We start from the raw sequence: 10,976 nt of genomic DNA on the forward strand, positions 1-10,976 counted from the left end.
GAAGGAAGGAAGGAAGGAAGGAAGGAAGGAAGGAAGGAAGGAAGGAAACGTCAAACCCTCAGGTTTTGAGCTCCATTAGAGCTTTTTGATATTCAATAAAGAGAATTACGTTTGACTTGCAATTAAGAGCAGAATGATAGCTCACTACCTCTTTCCCAGATAAGGCTTGTCTGGAATAGAGAGGAACAGTTGGAAAGAAAAGAAGAGAATTATACACTGTTGGGTTTCAAAGAATGGGCTTGTTCTCTGCCCTTTTTCTAAGTTAAAACCCTAAGGGGAGGAGTGGGCAGGTGGCTGGAAGAGGAGATGAATTTTCCCATCTCCTGAGGGTGACAGAGACATTGGCTGAGAGACGGCTGTTGGAATTTCAGTGTCTAATGGGAGAAGACAAAGTGACAGACTGTCCATCAATGCCATTGGGATGTGCAGACGCCACAGCCAATGCCAGCATGGCAGGGTATTTATACTGGAAACTCGGGTAGGGCTGGATTTCACCAAAGTCAAGAGTAAGAGAGCTGAGCCAGGGGGCAGATGCCCTGACACCCATCCCATTCCAAGATAATACATAAGCACCTGACCACCCTAGGAAAAAGGAGGAAGAAGAGAAGAAATTTTAAATGGACAGAGAGTAACCTGAAGTGGTGAATACAAAGGTGACTTTGTTTACCTGGAGTTTTCTAGGTTAAGTTTTTAAATATTAGGTGGATTGGGCTTGAACAGACATTATGTTACTTATGGGAGAAAGATGTCTTCATTGTACACTGCTTCTCTGAAATTTGTTCCCTGCTCCTTCTGAAAGGGAAAAGTAAAGGCTCCTTTGGAAGTCAACACTAGTCAGCATAATCAAAGACAGAAATACTTGAGATTAGTGGTAAGATTCTTGATCCAATAATGTGGCCACTCTGGTGCTGAGGTCCTGGGACAGAAACTTCAATGATGACCTAACCTGGATTCACAAAATGAGGCAAAGCTCCCACAGTGTCTCTTCCCTCTTCTTGTGGCTAGCAAAGCCTCTATTTCTTCTGAGTTTTGACCCTACCCGATCAAGATGAGGGAGCTGTTCACCACATGCCTTTCAGGACTTGCAATATAAAGTAGGGGCATATGACCCAGGCTGGCTTTAACCAAGGTGACCTGTAACCTGGGAGTGGGTGTGTGATCAAGAAGAGCCAATCAGAATCCTTTTGTGGGAGAGAAACAGAATCTCTCTCTTTCCATGATCAAAGTGTCTATAATCATGAAGACCTTGAGTCACTGGGTCTTTGGGACCACAAAAAAATAAACTTCCTTAGAAGGAAGCTAACTCAGAGAAAGACACAAAGAGGAGGAAAGATGATACTTGTAGTTTAGCTCCTGGATCCGCCTATGTCTGAAGTTCTGATCATTCTTGGATTCTTTAATTGCCTGGGGAAATACATTTCCATTTTTAATTGAGCCAATTCAAATCTGTCACTTGGAACCAAAAAGTCCTGAAGAATACATCTTCCTAAGCTCTAAAGTAAAGAAAAATTCCAAGTACTATTGTACAGAGAAAGCTGAATAAGGTAGCCTCACATATTCATTGTCTCAGGGAAAGATAATGTAAGGAACACTTCCATACAAGGATGGTTTAACATTTTGTTCTGTCTAGGGATCTTTAAGTGAATGAATGATATCAACTTAAAATGACCCCTAAGTCAATTTCACCTGACTGATGATGGTTCAAAGCAGTAGGCTGACCAAACCTAATGATGATTGACATTGGTAAAAGGGTAAAATACTCTGAGGGGTAAGATTTCTCTATTCAGGAAAGCATGTTGGGTTTTACTCCTGTGCCAAGCTATTTGATGGCTTTGTTCCAGGTGGCTACCTGGAACAGTGTGTAGAAGAAGATTCTGAGGTCTGGGCTCAACAGAAAAGCGGTCTTAGCTGATTAGTGATGTCTGTCATGAGTATTGGAGGGGAAAAAGGTAAGGTCTATGCCAGATGTTTTTCTCTATTCCTGCACTGGCTATAGAGTCTCATTCTCAAATGCAGAGACCCTGAGCAATGGCTTACTCCAGGGACAGTGAAAAAAATCCATTAGCTCCTGTTAGCTTCTACAATCAATGGAAATTTACGTGGGTAATATCTAACATTACAACTAAAACACTTACTCTTTCTTATGGAAAATTCTTATAAATTTCACTAAATTTAAAGGGGTTTATGCCGGTGATATAGATCCCTTTGAACAGTTTAAGAGGTGGGTGGGGTGAAGAAGAGAGACTGCATCCCACAGAGATGAGTTGCAATTATATTTAAATCAGCCATGAAATTATGTGTCTGGTTAAAAAAACAACAGCAAAATTTCTGTACAAAGTTTAGACAATATATGCAGAAAATCACTCCATATTGTATTTAGATTGATTTGGTTGACAACAGAAGGAGCAATGCAGTGTAAAATACCATAACTTTTACCACCCATCCGTGAGTAATACACTGCTAAGATATAGCATATTTACAGTAAAAAAGAGTCCAGATTTGTCCCAATTAACCTTGTAACTAGATGTACTCCAGCGCTTATTAATGACAGTAATGAGATGCAGACAAGACAATGCATTAAACATCATTGGCATATAAATTAAATTCACATACAGTTTAAAAGGAATAGATACCTTTATGTACTGGACACGAAGGGAAATTATTAAGAAGCTATTTCATAAGAAAAAGCTAATTAGAAAGAAAATTCAATACTTTCTCTAGTGCTCATCTCCATCAATGTTGGAAACAAGTTTGACCACGAACTGAGAAATTGTTCCCATTGAAATTACTGTGCAAGGTATGAAATTAATTTTATGATTGTCCCAATGGAAGCTACAGTAGCTACAAATACTTATATGCCCATTATCATTTTCTTCTATATTGGCCTACATTTTAATTTGCTTAGGTTTCTATCTAAAGCTTATGAATAATTTAAAATAGATCTTCCTCTGTCTTTACAGCAAAATAGTGATAGATAGGAGAATGAGACAGACATTTTGCGGTACACAGAATCCAAACTCAACAGCAAAATAATGTGAAATGTATACTAAAAGATTGTTTTAAAAGGTCATTTGTAAGACTACATAATTAAAGGGTACTTCGGTGTCCAACATTTAACAACATGACTCTTGCTCAGTACATTTGGTAATTAGCTAGAAGAATTCCAGGCAGGGTTGGAGTATTCTAATGTTACTCTTCAAAAGATTGTGTCCCATATCTCAAAAGGAGCATCTAAAAAATTTTCAAGACTAAAGAAAATTTGAAATTTGATTAGAAGATTGACCTCACCTGACAATTATTAGAACATATTACCATACTGAAAGCCTGAAAACAAAACTGGGTCTTCCCAATTGTCACAGGCTAATAACTACTGCTTTTTGCCTCCAGCTCTGATTAAAAACCAGATCCAGTCTTATAACAATAGCTGCAACAAAAAAAGGGGTGGGGGGAGCTCCTCCCACTCACCTATGTAATAAACATCAAACAATCACGTTGGCACTGACATTAAGTACAACGGTGTCAGAGCCACCATCAGAAATCAATCAAAGACATTTTTCCTTTGTGATTAAATTTTTTTTTTTATTCAAAGCAACTCAGAGAACCAAAGAGGAAAAGCAAGCTTCTAAACAAAAACAAAATTAGTAACAGCAGACCCATTGCCAAGGGCAACATGCGCTTGACAGAAGATGCGATGATGACAGATGAGTCCCCATCCCAGTCTAAATTTTGTCTACAAAATGAATTCATAATATCTTAAATATTACCAGCCATGCTTCACTCACCTTTGTTTTACACAATGGAAGGGGGTTGTGTTGGCAGAAGTCAACAGGGGTGTTATTTCCTGTATTTTCCCCCTTGGGACCCCTCCCCCACCCATTTTACTGTTGACAGTAATTGCTATAGTTTATCTCCCTCTTTCCAATTCTTTTCAGCTTTTCTCTATAAGCATAGATCTTTTTTCCTCTCTTCTTCTCTTCTGCTATAAAATTGCAGTTGTTTAGTTTCAGCCATTTGGACCATGAATTTTTAAATGATTTGAAAATGCTCTTAACCAAAAATTATATGTATTTTAGAAATTTCTTTGAAAAAGTAAGTATTTTCATAGACTTCAATTTAAATGATTTCATCTTTTAATACTAAAAGTTGTCAAGTGAGGTAGATGAGGTTCACTTTATAAATGAATTAGATGAGGTCCATTTTATAAATGAACTAGATGAGGTTCATTTTACAAATGAGAAAACAGATCCAGAAAGGTTATGTGATTTAACTAAGGTCACATTAAATATCTAATGTTCATATAGTCTCTAAAATAGTTTAGCCAACTATTTCCAGTTGTATTTTGGGCTCTGATTTTGATTCTTTCATAACTTCGTGGAAAAACCAGGTATTAGTTACCTTCACTTTTTAGATAAGGAAAAGTATTAATTTATCAATATCACGCAGTAAGTGACAGTCTTGCTGAGTGCAGGTATAGCCACCTTTGCAGGGGATGTCCTTTATAGAGATATGGTAATAGGTTGGTTATTTATGAAAATATACATTTCACTTTTATATTTGTTACTTTTATTTGTATTTTCCTCTAAATCTAAAATTAATAAACTAATCATTTTGATATAATCATTATGATTATATTTTTAAGCTTTATGAATCTAGTAAGAAATGGGCCAGAGGTTGTTTCTAAATACCATGTCATGGGATGAGCTGAAATGACCCATGATAATGGGTTTTTACATGTTGTGAACCAGAGCAAATCAGTTTCATACTTTTCAAAATTTGTGCCTCACACAAGACTTTACAAACTGTTTAATGATCAGAAACTAGAGATTTTCAGAGGCCTCTCAATAGGACCAAGTTATCTAAGATGAATGTAGGACAGATATCAATAATTATTCTCATGTTCTATTTATTAAGCTGTTTTCTACAAAAGACTACATACTCCCTTCTCCTACTTTTTCTTTGCCTGATATGCTTCAGAACAGTTTTTAAAAGGACTAGCTAGAAAACAATATTGAGCCTTCAAGCACACTGTTTAGACAGACTGTAAAGGTAACAAAAGGTGCAATTAACAAAAGGGACTGCAAACTAATAATGGCAGAGCTATTTATTATTGAATCGTCTTCCTCTAATTTTAGAAACTGAAGAAACTTCATTCTCTATTGTCTATGTGTTAATGAATGCCTATTATTTTCCCTAAATAGTGCCCTTTTTTGACATGCTATTTATACACACAATTTCTGAAAATATATAGAATATGCATAGCAAGCAGAATCTCCACAAAATGTTTTGTAAGAAGTATTTGGTTCTCTTTTGTCTCAGGAATGTCTTGAGGACAAATATGTAGTTGTGCCCTCTTGGGGGAATTCCAGCCTTCAGTTTCTTTTTATGTAATTTTAATATATTTGATGTTGTATTTTGATTACTCTGCGTACATTTTCTGCTTCTACAATTAAATTTGGCTTCTGTAGGAAAGGCTTACAATACAGCACTTCAGTTGGGTGCTGATTTCCTTCTCCTGGTCCTTTTCAGGGTGACTTTGCACGAATCCACTTGAGCTATTACACAGAGAAAGAGCAATTTCAGAAAATTTTTTGCGTAGAACTAAACACAGAAATGTTTGTCTAGACTGAAACATAGCCTAAATGGCCATTGAGGCAATAGAGAGTTCAGCTTGACATATAGGAAGAATAAAAGATTGAACACTGGAGCAGATTACTAAAGAAGGCTAGAGAATTTCCGTTTGTAGATATCTCAAATTATAGTACCTAAAAGAGGCTTTTCAGGTTAGAAACTTCAGAGCACACAAGGTATTTGACATTTCGTCCACTTGTTTGATATTTTGATTTCTTGATTTCTAGTTTCCTTAATTTAGGAAATACAGGTTTTAAGACTTATTTTAAAGTTATTTTCCTAAGAATTGCTGATTCTGTGCTTAAACAAAAACAAAAACCAAAAAAAAAAAAAAAACTAAACTGTTTAGTTGAAGATGTTACCATTCTTAAAAGTCTGCTTGCTAGGCCTCATTTTTGACTTGAAATACCTTTCCTTGTAGTTGGTCAAGCTGAGAATTAGAGTAATTATTATTGTAATCACTGACAGAACTGAGGCAAAAGAATGTTGGCAATATGTTAAGAACAACTTTAGCCTACTAACTTGAATACCCGATTTTATTCAAGATGTCACCAATTCTAGTTGTAGAAATGAGGCCCCTTGGGCTTCTAAGTAGATTGAAATCTACCAACTACTTCCATCTTATCCCTGCTAAGTCACAGCAGTGCATCACTTTGACATCAAAGCAGGAAAAGGAAATATTGTGTTAAATACCATGAACGTGCCGTTGATCTGTGCTACTGATGTCTTCATCATAACCCAGAAAGCATGACTTACTTATACTTCATCTTTTAGCAAACACTTCTGCACCATTTGATATCCTGTGAAAAAGCAACCACTTAGTAAACTGACAACACTTTAGACATTCAAAATGTTCTTTTGACTTGATCACTTTGCATACTTAAACCTTTTCCAAAGTTTAAAGAAAATGTAAGCATCTAGGCATTTTAGTTTTTGTTTTGAAAACTATTTTAATAATTAAATGTTTTGTTAAAAGTACTATGTATTAAGAAAATATTAGGCCGGGCGCGGTGGCTCAAGCCTGTAATCCCAGCACTTTGGGAGGCCGAGAGGGGCGGATCATCACGAGGTCAGGAGATGGAGACCATCCTGGCTAACATGGTGAAACCCCGTCTCTACTAAAAAAATACAAAAAACTAGCCGGGCGAGGTGGCGGGCGCCTGTAATCCCAGCTACTTGGGAGGCTGAGGCAGGAGAATGGCGTAAACCCGGGAGGCGGAGCTTGCCGTGATCTGAGATCCGGCCACTGCACTCCAGCCTGGGTGACAGAGCGAGACTCCGTCTCAAAAAAAAAAAAAAAAAAAAAAAAAGAAAATATTAAAAATATGATTTCAAGAAGATTGTTGGCCTGATGTGCTTATACTAGGATGTACATATGACATAATGTGGGGGTTTGACTTCTACACTACATTACATTTAAAAAAGTCTGTCTGATCACTTTGGTAAGACAAGTCCATAATGGTTAATATGTTTTTACATATTCAATTCACGAAGTTTAACTGCTTTTACTTTCATCAGGCTTGAATTAGTCCTTTAAAAACTTCCCCTCATTAATGTGAAAGGAAATTGAAAAGAAAAGTGAATACAATGGGTTGTGAGACCATTAAAAATTCGTCAAAACCAAGAGGAAATGTCTTTCTTGGTTCTAAACAGTCAAAGTAGTTTTTGTTACATATTTCATGTCTATAAACATTTTTCATCATTATTAAAGCATAAGAAAAAGTCATTCTCATCCTTATACATATGTTGTGTGTATGAGTCCATTTTCATACTGCTATGAAGAAATACCCAAGACTGGGTAATTTATAAAGAAAGAGAGGTTTAATGGACTCACAGTTTCACATGGCTGGGGAGACCTCACAATCATAACAGAAGGCAAAGGAGGTGCAAACGCACTTCTTACATGGCAGCTGGCAAGAGAGTGTGTGCAGGTAAACTGCCATTTATAAAACCATCAGGTCTTGTGAGACTTACTATCACAAGAACACCACAAGAAAACCTGTCCCCATGATTCCATTGCCTCCCGCCAGGTTCCTCCCACAACACATAGGGATCATTGGAGCTACAATTCAAGATGAGATTTGGGTGGGGACACAGCCAAACCATAACATTTTGATACCCAGTTAACATCACAAGAACCAAAAAAATTAAAAGTCTAGAAATAAACAATGAAAAAATAGTTGTTGATTTTGCTATTATAAGTGGATATGTTGAATGTTTCTCACCTAACCATGTTGCTGTAGGTGGATGAAAGTTCTGTACTGAAATGTTCAAGAAGACTCTTCTGTAAAATGAAATTTCTGTCCACAAATCAAGAACTAGTTCACTTATTTAAAATCCTTACCTCCAGAAAGACTGAAATCTAAGCTATCTAAAACTAATTGTATCTGACAAAGACAATATAAAAACTTCATTTGAAAATGAACCCTAAATCTACCTCCCTTTCAGTCAAGATAACTTAGCAAAATTCTAGTCTCTGTTGGCTTTAAAGTGTTACATTTAGATCACCTTTACAGGCTGTACCTGTGCTATTTTACATAGATCAATAGGTCTTCAAAACAATTGAAGTCTAATTTCAGGGGGGTAAATGAAAGGATGGTTGGTTGTGGTAAATAATGTCAATGCACCTGGCTTCTTGGATATAATAATGAATGAGACAGTGCTCTGGCTCTCAGAAAATATACAGCTCGATGGGTGATAATAACATAAATAGATTTAAAGCATAAAGTAAAAGATGCCAATTTCTTAGGGGTTTCAGAGAAAAGAGACAATATTATTGGAAGGTCATTGCTGGGCCTTGTCCTTCTAAAAGCAAGCCCTAGTAATAATTTCCATAATCAATTTCATGATAAATACTTCTCATTTCTGTTTACTGCAGTAGGCAGAGAGTTAAACCATAATTTCTTAAATTCATTATGTTGCTTTGTTTTAAGCTATAATCCAAACAAATTTAAGTGATAGTAACAAATTATAAAATCGCGGAGATTGAGTTTTATTGGCACTTTACAATTCTCATTGCCAAAATGAAGGTTTTAAAAAAAATCTTGCAGTAAAGAAATATGTTTAGCCTTCATTAATCCAGTGTTTCTCTAACTTGTTTGTTTCTGAAACCCTTTTTTCCCTTCTCAAGTAAACTTATATTTAGGCCTCCTGGAAGTCATGTTCTAAATGCACCTTAAAAATAGACCAGGTACTTGATATCCTTAGTGTAGACTATCAATGTCTTATCATATTTGTCTTTTAAACAATATCTTAGGGGATGAAAAGGCCAAGAGCAATGATTAGAGAGTAGAGGTGACTGATCGTCAAGGCATCAGAACCAAGGTGTCATCTTCACTTCTGCAGCTACAGAATGAACACTATACCTGGTTTTCTAAAATAGTGCATTTAGCTTAGTGGAAGACAGGTTGTAGAATGGATTCACAAGCAGGGTCTAGGAAGGAGGACAACATGGATGCCAACAGCATGAGGCAAATGGAAAGGTAACTAGACATTCAAAGTCCAGATGGATAATAGTTCAGGGAGAAAATATTTTTCAGTTCAAAAGCCTGAGGCTTGCAGATCAAAAGTCAAGGTTCTAAAGGACATAATAACAACAGGTTTAAATAACTCTAGCTCATGGCAACAGTAGACTGGGGACTACTAAAGTGGAGAGGTGGCAGTTTTAAAAGTTGAAAAACTGTTGGGTATTATGCTCACTACCTGTGTGATGAGATCAGTCATACCCCAAACCTCAGTGTCACACAATATACCCATGTAACAAAGTGGGACATGTACCCCTTCAATCTAAAAGTTGAAATTATTTTAAAAAAATACATGAAAATGAATAAAAGAACAAACCTATCTATCTTGCACTCTGAAACTTTCTTTTTCTAATTCCCAAAGCCAACAAGGGTAATACAAGCAGGAATACATTTTTAAAATATTGACTATTATTACTATATCGATTGTGCCTTAATTTGATCTTTGGTTCCAAAGAGTCTTGATGACACAGACCGCCTCTCATTTTACAGAAGAGGAAACCAAACATGGGAGAGGTTAAATGACATAGATAAGGCCACAGAGTTACTTGGAGCGAGTGTTGCAACCAAAATACATGTCTATACATTCCATGATCAACACTTTAAACATATAAAGTTTTTCTCTAAGTCTTTTTTTTTTTTAGCAAAGCCTTTGTCTTCTGAGGCTTTCCCTCTCTCTCTTAAGTGACTTTTGATCTGTATGCAAAAAACATTGTGTGATAAGTTTTTTTATTTAGTCATATGTTATGAAATTAATCTCAAAGAAAATTAAAATGTCATTTCCAAATTCTTATACCCTGATGGAATGTCATCAATTTATTAAATAAAATATATTTTTGGGAAAATGTCACAAAAGAAAATAACGGTTGGTATCGATGATTATGTTGAGTCATCAGAATACAGTCCCATGGCAAATTTCTCAATTGTGTGATAGTATAGTTTGGCTGTGTCCCCACCCAAATCTCATCTTGAGTCATACTCCTATAATTCCCATGTGTTGTGGGAGGGACCTGGTGGGAGATAATTTGAATCATAGGGATGGTTTCCCCCATACCGTTCTCATGGTAGTGAATAAGTCTCACTAGATCTGATGGTTTTGTCAGGGTTTTCTGCTTTTGTATCTTCTTCATTTTCTCTTGCCACCACCATGTAAGAAGTGCCTTTTGCCTCCTGCCATGATTCTGAGGCTTCCCCAGCCATGTGGAACTGTAAGCCCAATTAAACTGCTTTTTCTTCCCAGTCTCAGGTATGTCTTTTTCAGCAGCATGAAAACAGATAAATACAGTAAATTGGTACCAGTACAGTGGGACATTGCTGAAAAGATACCTGAAAATGTAGAAGTGACTTTGGACCTGGGTAACAGGCAGAGGTTGGAACAGTTTGGAGGGTTCAGGAGAAGACAGGAAAATGTGGGAAAATTTGGAACTTACTAGAGACTCGTTGCATGGCTTTGACCAAAAGCCTGATAGTGATATGGACAATAAGGTCCAGGCTGAGGAGGTCTCAGATGGAGATGGGGAACTTGTTGGGAACTGGAGCAAAGGTGACTCTTGTTATGTTTTAGCAAAGAGGCTGGCAGCATTTTGCCACTGCCCTAGAGATTTGCGGAACTCTGAATTTGAGAGAGATCATTTAGGGTATCTGGCAGAAGAAATTTCTAAGCAGCAAAACATTCATGAGGTGGCTTGGGTGCTGTTAAAGGTATTTAGTTTTACAAGGGAAGCAGAGCATAAACGTTCAGAAAATGTGCAACCTGACAATGTGTTAGAAAAGAAAAATCCATTTTCTGAGGAGAAATTCAAGCTGGCTGCAGATAGTTACATAGGC

The sequence above is a fragment of the Piliocolobus tephrosceles genome, chromosome 2, assembly GCF_002776525.5.
Source record: "Piliocolobus tephrosceles isolate RC106 chromosome 2, ASM277652v3, whole genome shotgun sequence".
In the NCBI taxonomy this organism is placed as follows: Eukaryota; Metazoa; Chordata; class Mammalia; order Primates; family Cercopithecidae; genus Piliocolobus; species Piliocolobus tephrosceles.